The sequence below is a fragment of the Zootoca vivipara genome, chromosome 8, assembly GCF_963506605.1.
Source record: "Zootoca vivipara chromosome 8, rZooViv1.1, whole genome shotgun sequence".
Taxonomy (NCBI): Eukaryota; Metazoa; Chordata; class Lepidosauria; order Squamata; family Lacertidae; genus Zootoca; species Zootoca vivipara.
Window position 1 is genome coordinate 27,361,219 of NC_083283.1, and position 18,262 is coordinate 27,379,480.

General features: G+C 43.6%; 1 protein-coding gene and 1 long non-coding RNA gene across 3 annotated transcripts in view; one reads left to right on the top strand and one right to left on the bottom strand.

The window, feature by feature from the left end:
- The window catches only part of WWP1 (WW domain containing E3 ubiquitin protein ligase 1), a 61,115-nt gene extending 55,971 nt beyond the window's left edge, over nt 1-5,144 (bottom strand). For both annotated transcript variants that reach the window (XM_035124822.2, XM_035124821.2), the window contains exon 1: nt 4,873-5,144. The gene's annotated coding sequence lies outside the window, so the exon portion shown is untranslated. The remainder of the gene's footprint in view (nt 1-4,872) is intronic.
- Nucleotides 5,145-5,222: 78 nt separating this feature from the next.
- On the top strand, nt 5,223-17,447 carry LOC118089830 (uncharacterized). The gene is made up of 3 exons (XR_004693189.2): nt 5,223-5,412; nt 8,422-8,449; nt 13,436-17,447. It is a non-coding gene; the product is annotated as an uncharacterized LOC118089830 (long non-coding RNA).
- The last annotated feature ends 815 nt before the right edge of the window (nt 17,448-18,262 follow it).

An 18,262-nucleotide genomic window follows, 5' to 3' on the forward strand; every position in this document is an offset into this window, starting at 1 on the left:
TTGGCCTGAGCCTGAGGTTGCCTACCGGTAGCCCTGTTCTAACTGTCCCCTACCTGTGTACACACTCAGCTCTTTCTCATTTTTTAAGCAGAAACTGAAAGATTAACACTTTAACCACTTTATTTAGAGGATCATCTTAAGCACCAAGTTTATGCTGTTACTCAAGTGAAGACAGGGGCTACAAATCCCACGGGTCTGAGCATACTTAAATCTCTTTTGTTTAAATCAATGTGACTTACAATCTGCTCCTATGCATGCTATGGAAGTAAATCAAATTATGCTTAAAACTCCAAAGTATGCATAATACTGCAATCTTAGGTGCTTAACTTTGGCTAGACCGTGCCTAAAAGGAATATTGCATGTTACACACATTGTAGAACATGGCTAAAGAAACCTCTGGGCCACTTTGGCTAAGCCATGCTCACCTGCCAATCACATGATGTCCTATATGATGTCAGGTGTGAGCTGATAAAAAGGTAGATGGGCCAAAATGAGTTTTTAAGCCCCATCAATCATCTGCACACCTGGCATCTGAAGCATACCTGCCTTTTCAAAGCCATTGTCATTGTCACCCAATGTCATTGTGAAGTCAGGTGATTGGCAGAGGACAGCCCCATCCACCTGTTGCATTTGGCTGGGGGGCACGGTTAGAAGACATAAGGATTCAGATCCAGTTCCCTATTGCAGAACATTGGTCTTCAGTTCCTTGTGTTATAACCCAAAGTGTTGTAATCCAAAAGTAATCATGCCACCACCATTTATTTTTAGGGGTTAGCTTTAACAGAAAAAGCAGATATGAAGAGACCAAATGTAAAGGAACTCTATTAGTCATGTGGAAGAAGGCATTGTGACTGCTACAGCATGTTTCTACTTCATCTTTTAGTGTGTATACTTTCCCAACAAATCAATGCTATTCATTAAAAATCCAACATTTAAAGTAGCAGTAAAACCAATTAACACAAAAATACGGTAACAGCATTGGATAAAACCCTAAAATCATCCAAATACTGACCAAATTAAAACAAAAACAACCAAGGGTTTCCCTGAAGATCAGCAGAGATGGAGCCATATGAATTCCCTCAGAAACGGCATTTCAGAAATATGGGGTTTGTACTCAACAACCTGACCATTTTTATCAGTGGACCACAGAGAAGGGCCTCGGATGTCAATCTCAGGTTTCTAGCAGGTACGTATTAATGTAGGCAGTCCTTCTGACAGCCTAAACCCAAAGTCTTTACTATTTTAAACACCATCACCTTAAATTGGGCCCAGAAGTGAACAGGCAGGTAGTGTAACTATCGCTGTAATAAGATAAGAACGCTTGACTCCTAGAAGTGTTCTTGCTACCACATAGTGCTGCAGTAATTGAAACTACTGTATCATCTTTAAGAGAAGCTCCATGCAGAGTGCATTCAAGTAATCCAACCTGAATGTAACCAACACAAATGTCACTGAGGCAAGATCTGCCTCCTCTGGATAAGACAAAACAGCTCAAACTAGTTAAAACACATGGGCCACCAATGTTACATGTGCCTCCACAGATAGCACCAAGTCCAGGAGCACTCCCAAAATGTTCACTTGGCCCCTTAGGGGAAATAGAACGCCAACTGGATGTGTAATTTTCCCCAACTCACAGCGCTTTTGTCTTGTCGTTTAACCTCATCTACCCAAACACTGCCCCCAGATATGTGTTCAGGGTTTCCTTAGGATAAGAATGTGGAAAAGAGAGATGGAGCTACATGACCTCACTAGTAGTTTCATGTACGTTAAAAAGTATGGGAAATAAAAAAGGACCATGAGGAATAAAGGACAATAAGTGGAACAGAAGTCCTCCAGCACCATCTTCTGAAATGTAACCCCCACACAGGAACAGTGTCCTCAAGTGACATCTGAGATAGACAGCTCAAAAGGATACTATGGTCAATCATATAAAAAGCCACTGAGAGGTCCAGAACTAAGGAGATTGTGCTCCCCCCATGCCCATTCTCCAGCACAAGTCATTCACAGAGGCATTTTCTGTCCTGGACCCAGACATGTAATCCCTGACCCAAATACTCTATTCTTCCATCCCCAAAGAGTTGCTTCCTTCTTATCTACTCCTTAATTTTCCTGGGTGTTTAAAGAAGCATTTTCCTGATCTTTCCATGTAGCTCCTGAGCAAGTGGAAGGGGAGTATTTTACTTGAGAAAAAATGATTGATGTTCTCCCTCACCTCTTCTTTCTGATTATATGGTTTGGAGAAATTAAGTTTTTTTTCCCCAGCTGTTTGAGGAAAAAATAGTAAGCTTCTGCCAAACTTGTGAATGGGTGGGGGGCATACTAAAATTGGAGAGAAATTAGTATCCAGAACAGTGCTTTATTAGTTTGTTGTATGTTTAAAAAACCTCTATACAGTATACTTGAGATCAACCAATCAAATCCAATGAGGCTTACTTCTGAGTAGACCTGAAGAGGCCTGAAAAATGAAGCAGGGCAGTCTTTTTTCTGGATCACTCAATCTTGAACACTTTTGTCTCTAGCATTTCCAAAGGAATGTGGCAGGAAATAAAAAGGCTTCCCATCCTGTGCTAAACCATGGTTTAGAATGACATGCACAAAAAGAAGCAAACCTTGGGCTCCCACTCCCCTTCTTCCATTTCCTCCTCCCACACAGATGGAATAGAAAGACTAGGGAAACTTATTTCCTGTTTCCTACAAATGTGACTTCTTATTTTGCCAGAACTGGAAATAATTATTCTTATTTAAACTGACCACTGTTAGTGTCAAACTATGATCTACCATTTAGAGATGGACAGTGTTTTTGAAGCTACCAACATGAGTTTGACCAAACTGCGGGAGGCAGTGGAAAACAGGCGTGCTCTGGTCCATGGGGTCACGAAGAGTCGGACACTACTAAACGACAACCATTTAGACAAAATGTAAAGTAATAGTTAAAGGAAACCAAAAGGAAAAGCTTCCCAAATTCTCCTGGCCATGTGGGAAGAAAATAGGGGAGCACTCAAATCTGAGGTTCACTGTGGCTCATGTGTTGTGCAAAACCTTTGTTTAGTGTGGTGTGTGAATATGTCCTAGAAAGTCCAAATAAAAAATGATTCCATATTGCATGTTGGGGTTAAAGATGGGTGCTGAATCTGAAGAAAGCTACTGCTGTAGAACACCAGCATGTCAAAAAAGCAACATCTGAACATGTATTTGGGTCTCAAGCCATGATCTAAGGCACAGGCCCGGCTCCAGGGGTAGTCTCGGTGGCATGAGGCGCCAGGGGGCTGGGCTGGCAGGCGGGTGCTGCGCGGCAAAGCCGCACGGAAGCCATGCTGCGCACTGCACCTGTCCACCAGGGCGGGGGCGCCGGAGCGATCTCTGCACCACCGCGCCCGACCTGCTTGAGACAGCCCTGCTAAGGCACATACCGGTAGTGCAGCAACTGTACTAAAAACATGTCTGAGTATGGCTGGTGTCTCATGAATACCCTAGAAACCCTTGAGTTCGTAATAGAAAAACAGGATATCTTTGATTCATACTAGAAACTTAAAAATAAAATACTCAACAGTGCGCATTCAGCCATGTAGATTTACAAACACACAGTACTTGAGCACTAATTGTAACAACTGTTGTTGTTTAGTCGTTTAGTCGTGTCCGACTCTTCGTGACCCCATGGACCAGAGCACGCCAGGCACTCCTGTCTTGCACTGCCTCCCGCAGTTGCAACAACTAGTAGAGTTGTTAACATTTTGGGAGCGTTCAGTTGCATAACACTTAGAGTAGACACTGTCACATCACCTCAACACTGAAGTATTGTAAGCCTCTATTATGCAGGACCTTCCTTGTTCTGATCGAGTTTCTGAAGAGTCCCATTACCGTCCTATTGCATAACACTATCTTTTTATTATTAGCATTCTTTAAGGCTACATCATATACTCACTTACTTGGAAGCAAGTCACATCAGATTCAGTGCAACTTAACTTTCAACCAAGCAAGCACAGAATCCAGCTGCAAACAATATTATTTCAGATACGTGGTGGAATATGCAGTATTCTGGTAGGAAGGTATGATCAACCGTCGCAGGCCTTCCATCCCCTTTGCAGCATTAGAGAAAAGCAATGTTGTGCAGTATTTTGGGCAAGAAGGGGGAGGGTGATAGGACGAAGCTGGTTTGGGGGGGGGAGAGAGAAAAAATGACAGGCTGCAGAGTCACAGTAGGTCATCCCAAAGTGAGAGTGCCTCTTCCTTCTTCCTCTACCCCCTTTCCAAGAACGAAGGTAAACAGCAATCAAAATGTAACTAATATTCTCCTCCCCCTTTGGATCGAGAGACAGGGGGCCGCCCTGCCGGGACTGCTTCCCAGGGCGCTGACGGCTCTGCCAATCCACTCAGCGCTGCTAACAGGGTTCAAGGCTCAAGCTGGCCCATCTCCCACGGCCTGCCTTACCCCGCCCCTGCCAGGCAGTTAAAGATCCATGAAATGAATAAACAAGGTGACACCAGGGCAAGAGTAGCAAAAGGGTTGGAAGGGGGAGGCAGGCAAAGCAAGAAGACACGGGGCACCCTTCGCCTTCCACGTTGCCCCCACCCCCCGAACCAGCAGGAGGGCCCGGCAGAGAGAGAGAGAAGGGGTGGGTGGGTGCGTGCGACGGGGGGGGGGAAGAGACTCTGTTTCGCACCCTTTCCTCCCACCCACTAAAGCGAGCCCCCCCTCCCCCAAAGGGGGCGAGAAATGCACCCCCCCAACTCGCAGGGGCCCCACGACGCTTAGAGTCTCCGTCAGGCCACCACCGCCAGGAACCGACCGAGAAGAGCTGGCGTTGGCTGCGCAGCCTGTTTACAGTATTTGTCAGTCCAGTCAAGCTGGCTGCTTTTCGGTGCCTGCCTTACCGTGGCTCTGAGCCCAGCTGCGTTGTGGTGCCGCCGCCGCCGCCTCGCTGTGGCCGAGGGTGGTCCTTCCCCGTCCACGCCAGCCGCCGCCTCAGCCCTCGGCACCGCTCCCAAACGCCGCTGCCACTAACGCCGCTGCCGCCACAGCGCAACAAAACGATGCCATCTCACAGCAGCGGCATTGGAGGCTCTCCTCCTCCTGCTCACAGAAAACAGACAGAGAGATCGCGCGCGCGCGCCGTCTCCCGCCTGCCACTGGCGGCGCGCGCCCCAACCGTCGAGGTGGAGAGGGAGGGAGGGAGGGAGGGAGGGAGGAGGAGGATCCGGCGCGAGGCAACCCAAACGCGACTGAAGCGGCGTGAGGAGAAGGGGGCGGGGCGGGGCGCCCTGCGCACGCGCGCACATCGCGCTTCAAGCCCTACTACGCAAAGGAGCTGAGGAGATGGAACTTGTCGGAGCAAAGAGCAGCAGTTTGATTTACGGTAGTACCGGTCTCCGCCGGCGAGCGGAGGTCCCGGGCTGAACCACTGGCTGAGAAAAGTAAGGGGGTGGGAACTGAGGACGAATGTCTTCATAGAGGCGCGCCGTTAGCCCGGGCTGAACCAAGTGGGAGAGAAAACAAGACGGGTGGGAGGGGGAGTATTATACCGAATTAACTGGAAAAGCTGGGCGAGTGGGTTTTTTTTAGAGTTGCTCAAGAGGACACGACTAAGTTTTTAGATAGAAAAATAGAAAAATAATATATATATATATATATATATGTGTGCAGTTTTGTGCATATATATATATATAAGCTTCTAGGGCTCGCCTGTTCAACAAGCCTCTCTGTGCCGTGAATGGAGTAACCTGAGCAAGTTTGTGGCTTATCAGCCAATGAGGCAAAACGGGTAGAAGTGAAGATCTGCATCAGAAACAAGGGGGTTGTAAAAATATACAGCAGGATTGTGGGTCCTGCCGCCTGAGGATTGTGGGTCTTGCCGCCTGAGGATTGTGGGTCTTGCCGCCTGAGGCAGTTGTCACACCTTCCCTCATGGGTGGGCCGGCCTTGTTCATGCCCATGTTCACTTACCTGAGAGCAGGCCCATCTTAAGCATATCCGGCGCCGTGGTGCAAAGATCCCTCCGGCACCCCATTCCCCAGAGTTTTCGACCTTTTCCCAATCCTCTGCGAGGATTGCTCTCCTCCCGTGGGGGCTTGGGAAGGAAGCTGTACATCTGTCAGCCATATAGTTGGCGGGGCGCAGCTTCCATCCTAAGACTCTGTGGGGATCGCTCTCCTGCTGCGGAGGCTTGGGAGGCAAGCTGCATGCCCGCCAGCCATATGGTTGACGGGGCACAGCTGGCGGGCATGCAGGAGGGAAAAGGGAGGCCTCCGGTTTGTTTCCTTGTTTGCTGCTGAGGCAAGGCAAAACCAATTTTAATTGTATAGCATATCAAGTCTGCAATGTTAAACATACTAAGGCATCATCCAACTTGGGGGGGGGGGTGCACAAGGCCTGCCCCGAGACAATTTGCTGCCCGAGGCAGGAGTTGGCTGGAAGGGCAGCTGGATTTTACTTCAGCACTGGCAAAGGGACAGTGACTTCCATCACACCTGAGAGTAGCAGTCTGGCTTAGTGGGCATAGTGTATGACTCATAGAGGGTTGTCATATTTCAAAAGGTTAAAATCCAGATACATTTCCTGGCTATGTCCAGAAAATTCCGGACGTATGGCAACCCTAGACTCATACAGCTCTCCAGTATGGCACCACCAGCACTTATTTGATTTTACAGTACTGCATGCAGCTCTGGCTGTTTGGATATATGAATCTGCAGTGTGTATAGCAAGGTTGAGGTACTAATTCCTTGTGTTTGGATAAGTGATTTTTTTGTATAACAAGCATTTGGATAGCAGGGCCTATGTGTATTTCAGAATTCTGAACAACACACAGGATAAAATATAGCATATTAAGTTCTCTGAAAAGTAGTTTTCAACAGATTTTTATTTTTTACATGAAGCATAAGAAAATGGCATGGAGAAGCTTAACCTTAGCCCAACTTTTTTTAAGTTAAGAGAAACGGAGTGAGCTCCCGTTGCTCAGTTCCTGCTCCTGCCAACCTAGCAGTTCGAAAGAATGTCAAAGTGCAAGTAGATAAATAGGTACTGCTCCAGCGGGAAAGTAAATAGTGTTTCTGTGTGCTGCTCTGGTTCCCCAGAAGCGGCTTAGTCATGCTGGCCACATGACCCGGAAGCTGTACGCCGGCTCCCTCGGCCAGTAAAGCGAGATGAGCGCCGCAACACCAGAGTTGTCTGCAACTGGACCTAATGGCCTTTACCTTTACCTTTACCTTTACCTTTACATAAGGCACAAACAATATGTGTATATGCATGCACCCAAAAGAAAAGAAGAAAAGTTAGTAGTAGTGGTAATGCCCTACAAGTTTCAGATAAGCCAATACTACTCTTTTCATTTCATGATCTTTTGACCCCACTGTTTACACTAGAGTAGGGCTGCAAGCTATATCAGTTGGATGAATCAGTTAAAAAGGTGCCTCTGATTAAAATATTTCTTGAACTAGATTTCCAGAGAGGCAGCCTGCTATTTTGTTGCAGCAAAAACAACAAAGAGATTTGTGGCACTTAAAATAAGTTATAAGACATTTATTATGGCATAATTGCAGTTCATGTCATCTGATAAGGCAGATTAAGGTCCTTTCCCTTTCTTAGACTCGTGGATCACCTGATCCATGCTTAAAGCAAACCAACCAAAACTATGTCAGGCATGTTAACAAATGCATCTGTTTAGACTACATTTTTCCAATTAATGTGAAAACAGAAATGATGGGAAAGCACCTAGTCATGTCATACACATGCTCAGCCTTTTGACCAATTAATCTCCAAATAGCATAAGAACAAATATTAAAACAGCATCAAGATAAATTGCAAATAATTAAAGCAAGCAGGTATTTTTTAAAAAGAGAAAGAAAACAAGCAGAATAACAGCAGAATAAAGCGGCATGCATTTATGGTTATAAATTGATCATATACACTGTCCCAAAGGCTAAACAGTATTCAGATTAGTGTTCTGTTTTCCTTGCACATTGTGGTCCTGATCCATATCTAATAATATTTTGATGCATGTGTGATTATGCTCCTATGGGATGAGCATACTCAGGCACATCTGTGTAGTTCAGTAGAACTAGATGACCATACTGATGCACATCTGTATCAGCTGCACATACAGCCCTAACATGCCTAAATAAAAGTAAATTACTGTCATATTCCCAAGTTTACCTTAATTAACATGCAAAGAGCTGTGGTTTCTTTTAGCAACTCAGCTCTTCCATGCTGATCTAGTTTCTGTTTACTGTCTCTTGTTTAGGAAACAGCAATAAATACTTACCTGCTTTGTAAGCAACTAGATCAACATGTCTACCCATAGCTATGGCTTGACACTGTTGCAATTTGCAGATTTGCCTTTTCCATCATGCCCACAAATATTCTTTCTGTTTCTGCCACAACCAACCACCACCACTTCTTTTCTTTTCTTTTCTTTTTTCTTTTGGCAGAAGACCCAGCCTGGAGAAGAGAATTCTGGTGAGCTCAACAGCTTTCTCGCTACATTATATCATGGGCACCTACACAACACCAAAAAAAGAGGAAGCAGATTTGCACAAAATGTGCCTATGCTAATGTATAGATATAAAATTTGAAAGAATCTCTATAATTTAAATGCATCTCACCATCATGGGAAAAACTGACCTAGTGATGCCTGGGACTGCTCAGTCTGCTGTCCTGTTGCCGACTGCTAAGGGGCAACTTCAAAGCCCCTGCTTCCCTTGGTTCTTATTTTTTAAACCAGGCTTATACCAGACAGTCCTTCGTAGAGGCCAGTCTTCTGTACAGTCCCCCTGCTTCTTTATGGTGTTTTCTAATTAGTCCTCATGCTATGCTAGTGTTGCCTTTGGATCCCCACGCCTGCCCCCATAAACCAACCTAGTTACCTTCAACTTCTAGCTTTGTAAGGTGAACAAGAAGAAAGATCAGTGGATAAAAAAACTTAAGATTCTCACATGACAGAGAGGTAGATCAGCCCTGGTATTTCCAGTCCTCTCCTGCTACAAAATTACTGTTGTCAGTTCTCTTTACATTGTCAGTCTTTCTCTTCCCGGCATCAGATTTACATAGAAATAAGATCCTGTTTTGTCCAAAAGTATTTTCTAGAAAATAAATGCCTTAATAAATGCCTCTTAGAGATGTTTTTGATTCTATTGCCCATAGTAAAGTTATCTCATCGCTCTACCCTGAATTGGCCATTGTTTGCTTATACTACAACAGAACAGCAGAACAGAATGAGAGCTCAGTTATCCTGAATCAAATATTTAGCCTCTCCCTTTCCACACAGCTCCAGCACGAAGTTGTTTTGTATACAGAATTTTGCCTTGTGAACTGCTTTGCCCATATGGTGAGGCATAAATGCAAACAATAATGATTAATAATGCTGTTCAGAGGGTACATAACCGGAAGATCGTATAACACCGATTCTGGCACAATTGTGTGTTATGCCATTGTGGGGTTTTGGTACGAGTATTCAACTATTTAGCCATGAAACATACCAAGTTACTTTGAGCTATTCACTGTCTCTCAGATGTACATAGAAGACTTGAACCTGGGACTAATTCAGAGTCAGGGCAAATAATGGAACACAGGTGAAATATGCTTTCAGCAAACTACCCCTTACAAAAGGGAAACTATGTGCCTCTGAATATGCTCCTGTAAATGTCAGTCCTCCAAGGCTATTATCTAGTATCCCAACATTTGCAAGCCCTCAAGTAACTCTTATTTGATAATGTACTCTAATGGCACAAATTCCAGCATGGGGCAACTGGCAGCATCACAAAAAGCCTGGGTAGCTCAGTTGATTAGAGCATCGTGCTGATAATGCTGAGGTTGCATGTTTGATCCCCGTATGGGACAGCTGCATTGCAAATCAAATACCTTTATTGGCATCACAGTATAAAACATTTCAGGTCTCTGGGATAATTAAAAGGACAAGGGTGAAGCTGTTGGGGGTCATCAGGTCACACTGTGATTGTGTGCACTTAGATATTATGCTTCACCCTGTCCCCCCAAAGGCATAGCTGCCAAGTTATCCCTTTTTTACAGGGATTTTCCCTTATGCTGAATAGGCTTCCTCGCGAGAAAAGGGAAAACTTGGCAGCTATGCCAAAGGATGGTTCGTTGTGAACCCTTTCAGGTAAAATTGTGGCTAAAAAGGAAGCTACTAAAACAGTGATATCTCTGTCCCAATCTGCCAGCAGAAACCTCATTTGACTTTCTCGGAGTTGTAGCTGGAGGTCCAACATTTTGCTCAGCATCAGTTGGCATGGTCTACTGTGTAAAGAGCAATCTAAGAGAATGTGGTCCTATTGAATCAGGTACTACTTGGTTGCAGGCACACAGATGGGCTTGCTATGGAGTATGTGAGAATCTACCTTTGGTCACTGCAGAGGGGAAGGCATTTAATATTGCGAGCATAAAGGCTCTTCAATGGGAAGGGAGTAGTAGATCCTTTAGATATTTGGCACAGGTTCCGTAGGGTGTTGTAATACCTAAGGCCTCCAGAGAACAGGATCTTGGAGTATGAGGTAACAAGCACTGTCTTTTGTGGTCATAGAGCCGCTGCTTGATTGTTTGGAATATGTAACTTTCGTCACATTGGACTAGATGATCCACAGGGTCCCTTCCAACTCTACAATTCTATTATTTCTATGATTTACAATTTTTTATTACATCAAACAAAGATTCATCTTTGCTCTAACATTACAAACTGGGAACTGGGAAAGGAGAATCCATACTAAATAGATCAATGGTGGTTTTAAAAGTCTAGTCCGACTTATGGTTGAAACAAAATGAATGCAATTAGCAGCTCTTTAGAGAAACAGTGGAAGTCCAGTCAGCATGTTCTACTCCCAACATCTGATCAGAGCCTAGTAAAACTCAAAATCAGTTCCTCTTTACTGTATGTTAGAAATACCTATTATGGAGAAAGTGCCGTTTAGAAGATTGCAAAATGTCTTGTGCAACTCAAGTGTTATGCATGTACAACATGACAAAGTTAATTACTTTTAGGTCCATTGATTTCAATAGAAAACAGTTGTGCATATCCTTAACTATCCCAGTGGAAATCAGTGAAATGCAAAAGTGCTCAATTTTGGCTACACCATGAGCTGAGCACTGATTTCTGAATGGTCTATCATGTTACTGAGGATGTTCAGATTTTTAGCCCAGTCTTAAGATTTTTAAAAGGTTAGATTTATGGCCAAGTGCCTCCCTGGGCATTCAGCCATATTACCCCGCCTACAATAAGCAATAAATCATAGACAAATGTAGCTACAGTGGTAATGTTCTTTTATAGAACATTATGATCAGCAGTATCACTCATAGACTTGAGTGATCTAGCTATCATATAGAATGCTTTAAAAAGTTTCATAGTTTAAATTTTCATACAAACATGTACGGTAAAATATACATAGTAAATTAATAGCAAAAGAAAAGGTTTGAAGCAGTGCCATAGACATGTTCTGATCCCAATGTAATTGTTCCACAAACTTTGGTAGGCCTCTGAGGCTACTTTTCAACATTTTCTTTTCAGTTTTAACCTTTTGTAAAATTTCATCTCTGCTGCAGATTTTGACTTGCCATTGTCCAACTTCAAGACATACGTTGGCCTGATCAAGCTATTATTATTACAAGGCATTTCTATCCATGAGTGTTTCCATATAGCAAGCTACTGTCTTCATACATCTGTTCTATAGTATTGCGACAACTCTGATATGTAGTAGATGAATCTTGTCTCTACTCCTACTCTGCATTTCTCCTTTCTTTTCCCCACCCCTCTTACCGGGATTCTTTTATCAGGTCTCAGCTAGTCCCACTTTCCTAGCACCTCCCATTTCCTTCTCTCCCTCTCTTTCCTTACCTTCAGAGCGAACTGACAAATCACATTTCAGCCTTAGTTATGCCATTTTGTCATGACCCATAGATTAAATTACTTGTGGCAGGCAGTGTCATAGAATCAATGGTGTTTCTAGGGCTAGCTGGCATGTGACCCTTAGAGGGCCAGCCCAAATGAACTCCACTACCAGCATCACAGAGGTTCCCCACCCCTGGGCCAGAGCAAACTGGATCCCAATGAATGATTCAGTAAACGTGCTGGCCAATGGGTGGGTTGGGGAGCACAACTGTGTGTGTTGGCTTTAAAAGATGAAACTTTCCAGCAGAGGCTGGCTCACATAGCCACACACACAACCCCTCCTTCAGATTATCATGGTTTGCACATGCAGTTCTAGTTTCCTAACATGGACCCCTTGGCAGGGTGGAGACATCATTATCTATCCTTCAGAAGACACCCCTGAGTTCTGCTGTATAGAGCAGCAGCTCTCTGTAAGTGTATAAATAGGGACAGTTTGAAACTGTACATCTCAATTTGTTGAGGCTGTCGTTATAACTGCATCTTTCAGTTGCTCGTTCTAAGAGTGTCAGTTCTCTAATATGCTCTTCCGCAGCAGGACTCCTTGTCTCTGCTTGAATCTGTGTCACTGTATGTCTGTTTGTGTGAAGATTGGGAGGCTTGGGTCAGGAACCTTATGCTCTCTAACCTACAGTTTCAATGAGCAGTAGCCAAATTGCAGTTGGCAATTTCTAACCACAGATTAATCTGATGCCGCAGGTCAAATGTTCCTTTGGTCCAGGTGATAAAATGTCCCTTTTGTTTGCCCTCTCTTTTGCTGCTGTTATGATGAAAGACCTATATGGAGAGGGAATAAAGCAGGCATCCCCAAACTTCGGCCCTCCAGATGTTTTGGACTACAATTCTCACCATCCCTGACCACTGGTCCAGTTAGCTAGGGATCATGGGAGTTGTAGGCCAAAACATCTGGAGGGCCGCAGTTTGGGGATGCCTGGAATAAAGGAACCAGCACAGTCACATCTGCACCATACATTTAAAGCACACGGCTTTCCTTCCCCAAAGAACCCTGGGCACCCTCACAGAGCAATAATTTCCAGCACCCTTAACAAACTACAGCTCCCAGGATTCCTTGGGAGAAGTCAGGTGCTTTAAATGTTTAGTGTGGATGTAGCCCAGGAGTTCCTGCTCAAAAATCCTTGTTTTCATTCAAGTACTTGTTTCTCTGTACAGTAGTCTTTTTAAGGGCTAGCAAGATGCCAATTAAGTGGTAGGACGGACAGACATTTAAAATTGAATTGGGGTAGATACTGTAGGACTTTTCTTAATATGCACAGGAGGGGAGAAGTGTAAACTTGCATCCACAAAATATAGCTTGTACCAAAATTGTCCAAGGCAGTAGCTGTGCTAATCAAATGTTTTAAAATCTGCTGCATGGCGCAGCTTGCCACTCAGAACTTCTAATTTTCAAGCATACAAAATAGAGAGCAGAATAAACTAAAGGGGATTTGTTGCCTGCTGATGTCACAGTAGCCTTTAACGGCACACTGAGAGAGGCTTTTCCTTACTGCTTCTAGAAAGTAGGATGTCATGGTCTTACGATTTTCTTCCAGGTAGAAGAATCACAGGTTGCTCAAGCAGAGTCTAGTACCCTCTCCCTCTCAGCTTTCTAATGATAAGTGCTGCCAGCAGAAGGAGAAGAAATGAATACACAGACTCACAGATATCTGGAATATTGTCACAGTGGTATAAATCTCTCGTACCTAAGAAAACCCCAAACCGCATTGAAATTTATGTTAAGGACATAAAAAGAGGCTCCTTGGATCAAAGGCCCATCTACTTCTCATAGTGACCTACCACATGCCTGTGGGAAGCCTGCAGGCAGGAGCTAAGTGAAATTCTGATATGTGCTTTAACATCCCCAAGTATTCCTTGACATCTGCTTTATTTGAAAGAATAAATCTTACATAAATGCAGTTGATAAAATGTTAGGAGGCTTAAGTTTTTGCTTTGTAGACTACAGTCCCATACACACTTACCTGGGAATAGGTCTTGTTGACCTCAGTGGGGCTCATTTCTAAGTAGACATGCATAGGCGTGTGCTGTCAGTAACTGTACAGGTTGTCAAGATCTGGTTTTACCTCTTCTATGGCATCAAAAATACATTGATTCAAATTATGTTTCTCAAGATCAATGCCTTTCATCAGCATCTTTTTTCTTTTTGATTTTTTGGCAAAATCCACTCACTTCAGTAGTTATTTGAAATGGAAGACAATTAGGGAAGAAGAGGACTGCCACAAGCTAGGTTTCATGTTATGTTTTTCGAAGAAGGGTGTCTTCACTGATGATTACATTTGTTTTATTACACCGAAAAAGTACAGTACACCCAAAGAGGAAGTGTGCCGAGCCTACAGATCAACAAAAAACAGGAGAAGGAAAATGCTGAAGTGTGGAATACTAAAATGACTAATCATTTCCTGTTTTCTGCAACCCCCAGAATTTTCATATGGGAAACATTACAGTCTTATCTATAGACATGTGCTTGGAAGGTAGAAACCTGGAAGGTCAAAAGGTTACAAAATGGCCCAGTGTCTTGGACTCACTTTCATTCAACCGAGCATGTGCTCACAACTATGAATCCTTTTCACCAAATAAAGTTTTAGAGTTTTCCCAAAGATGCCTTTGGAATATTACTACAGTACAAACTTTAGGGGTAAGGAGGAGGAAATGGAGAAAAGGGGGGACAGAGAGAGTTACAACTGATGGCGCTCTGCTGATAAAGCATTTGGGACATGATCAAGATAAAGGTAAGCAATAACCAACAACAGCAAAACCATAGCAACAACAATAATTTTTATACAGGTATATGCCAAATATTATTATTACAGTATTATTATTAATGCAAAAATATGCTTATAAGCAGCTTACAAAACACTAAAAAGTTTCATCACAAATGATAAACTTCCAAAATAAACACAATAAAACAATCCCATTAATACATTAAAATTTAAACATTCATGAAACATAAAAGTACCTTTTAAGCCATCTTGATTTTAATATGGGGGAGCTAAGCACATACTTTTGTTCTTTTGTCAGGATCATGCCTAGTTTTTTTGGAAATATGCTATTGGGATTTGACACACAATTCACTATTAAGTATGCTAGAATCAGTACCCTTCATGACTCAACCTGGGGGGTCACATGCCTAGTGCACCTTCATGACCCACCAGATTTCAGTTACATGCAAATTATTTTCTTTTTAGCCTACTTTATGCTGTACTTTTACTCTTTTCTGCATGGTGCACCTTGTTTCAAAAATTTCACATCCACTGATGTGCCAAGTCATTTAAGCTGCCTAACTGGGAACAAATTTAATAAGCAAACAGCACTTTTTCATTTACCCATCTAAATTCATTTAAATTCATGCACATTTTAAGTGGGTTCCTTTGCCTAAAAATAGCTGATAGTTGGTAAAAAAAAAAAAAGCAGGCCTGCTTTTCTGTAGTGGAGATTAAGTGACAGCCTCACCTGAAGAATGTGCTAAATGTGGGTATCGCTTAGAGATCTAATTTCATGATACCAAAACAAAACTTTGCCCCCAAGGCTTGGGGAACTGGAAAACAGTTGCCAGCATCTATTGATGATGAGCAGGTTCTTCCCTCCCTGACTGCACCTGGCTGGACTGATGGATTTGGCTTTCAGTGCCAAAAGAGAAAGGTCATCTGCTTCAACAATGCTGTGTACAAAGTGTACTGTGTGCAGCTGTGTATACAAAACTGTGTACAATTCTTTTTTGCGGTGGGGGGGGGAACCAGTTTCTGCCCATGCAGTATCACAATGTTGCATTAAGACAATTCTTCCTGTAGTGCATTTGCACTATAGCAGGGTCCTAAACAGATTAACCTAAAGGCAACTCCCAAATTTAAAAGAGCATGATATGCAGTGTGTGTTACGGTAGCCTTCACCAATCTGGTACATTTTGGATGCTTTGGGCTAATAATTATTTATTTTTTACCCTGCCCATCTGACTGGGTTGCCCCAGCCACTCTGGGCGGCTTCCCAACATAATTTACGGAAACAACAACACAACAGAACATCACACATTAAAAGCGTCCAGATTTAAGGCTGCCTTCAGATGTCTACAGAAGGTCATATAATTATTTATTTGACATCTGACAGGAGGGCGTTCCACAGGGTGGGTGAGAAGGTCCTCTGCCTGTAACTTCACTTCTCGCAATGAGGGAACTGCCAGAAGGCCCCCGGAGCTAGATCTCAATGTCTGGTCTGAAGAACGAGGGTGGAGCTGCTCCTTCAGGTATACAGGGCTGAAGCCATTTAGGGCTTTAAATGGCAAAGCCAACACTTTGAATTGTGCTTGGAAACGTACTGGTAGCCAATGTGGGTCTTTTAGAACTGGTTTTACATGGTTCTGGTGGTGGCTCCCAGTCACCAGTCTAGCAGCCACTTTCTGGATTCCAAGTCTCCTCCAAAGGTAGCCCCGTGTAGAGCGCATTGCAGTAGTCCAAGCAGGAGATAACTAGAGCATGTACCACTGGTGCGGCAGTGGCTATATAACAACAAATTGCATTAGTTTTACATCCACACTGAGGATCATGGTTTGTTCTGCCCTCACAGGCAACAATCACTACCCAGCCCGAAACCATGTTTGTTGCTAGATTGCCAATGAGTTATGACATTGGACTGTGCTATGGCATAAAGCTAAGCTATCTTTTGCCTACTCATTCTGGGGGAGAAGGGAAGCAGGATTGATCAGGCTGCATGCTCTAGCTTGCAACTTGTATACAGTGTGATTTATTAACCCAGTATGCAAACATATCCACTGCTAGCTGGTTCTTTGTCCCTCTATATTGGTGAAAGCCACAGAGTCAAAGGTTAAAGGTTAAACCACCAGCATTCCACATTAAGACAGTTCCCTTTATATTTTTGGCCATCAAACCCATCTCTGGTTCCATAGAAGGCTGTAGGTAGGCCTACCTATCAGTATTAGCCAACTACTTGACCCTCACTTGACCTTTGCATCAATTGGATGTGATGAGCTTAGAAAAAGAAGTACTGGAACTCTGAGCTGGTGCAGTTTAGGTAACTGTGGTGACTTAGAGTTCTTTCCAAGTGTGAATCATGAAACTAAGCAGAATTGGAACTGTAAGATTGCTATCTGGAAGGACAATGATGAGGTCCAGCATGAGGTCACTCGGAGAAATATTACTAGTTTTCCGCAGGGTTACAAAGAACTGACTGGTGTTCTCTAGAAATCGGGCATGTAGTGTCACCAATCCTATTCTGTGGAACACTTATCCAACAGTAAGAGCTGTTCGGCAGTGGAATTTGCTACCAAGGAGTGTGGTGGAGTCTCCTTCTTTGGAGGTCTTTAAGCAGAGGCTTGACAGGCATATGTCAAGAATGCTTTGATGGTGTTTCCTGCTTGGCAGGGGGTTGGACTGGATGGCCCTTGTGGTCTCTTCCAACTCTATGATTCTAACAGGCAGTCTCACTTTTGACTTCCAGACCTTTTGTATGTAGACATGCCTATATAACTTTTCTTCCTTTTTAATGTTTTTATGGTGTTTATGGTGTTTTATATTTTATTGTATATACTGTTGCACACTGGCACGTTATATTGTATGGATTGGTATATAAATATTTCTATATATAAACTGCATTGGAGACAACAACAACTGAAAGACAAGAGTGGAGTAACACCTAAGATGCCCCTTCCTAACATCACTTCCAGCTAACTTCTCAGCGCTCCGCCAGAACCTAACAGATGCTGCAGATACGGTGAATCATTTTTCATCATGTGAGGAGGCGAGGGGTGCACTAGAGCTGTTCATCTCTGCAGACAATAGAGTACTGGTTATGGTGTATGTGTGTGCGTGTGCATGTGTACACATACAGTTCAACAATTGGCTTTAATTAAGCATGCACAGAAGAAATAAACTAGCCAGGGAGACTGTGGCAAAAGCAACATAAGAAATAAGAAAAGCGTGAAGCTAGTGCTCTGAGCTGCAAATACCTCTCTTCTCATCATACACCCCCCCACACACACACACACACACTTCTATTGGGTTATATCCAACTGGTTTCCCTCCAAAGCGGCAAAGGGCTAGCACAGGGGGGCCGCATGAGCAGCCCACGCCCCTGAAAAATGTGCCCGGGGTGAATGCCCTGGCAGGGCCCCTCCCCCATTGCTACATCCCTGCCATCACCTCCCTTTTATCACTGCTTTTCACACTTTCACCAGGCCCTGCAGGTGTATGGGCCTCAGAAGGCTCCTAATAGTGCTCTGATGCTGACTATGGGTCCATCTACATTACAGTGTTATGTAATGGTAAAGCAAGTGTCAAGAAGATGTATTTTATACATTGCCAAATTATTATTTTTAAAAAGCCTGGAGCATTGCAAGCAAACTGATGGAGTTG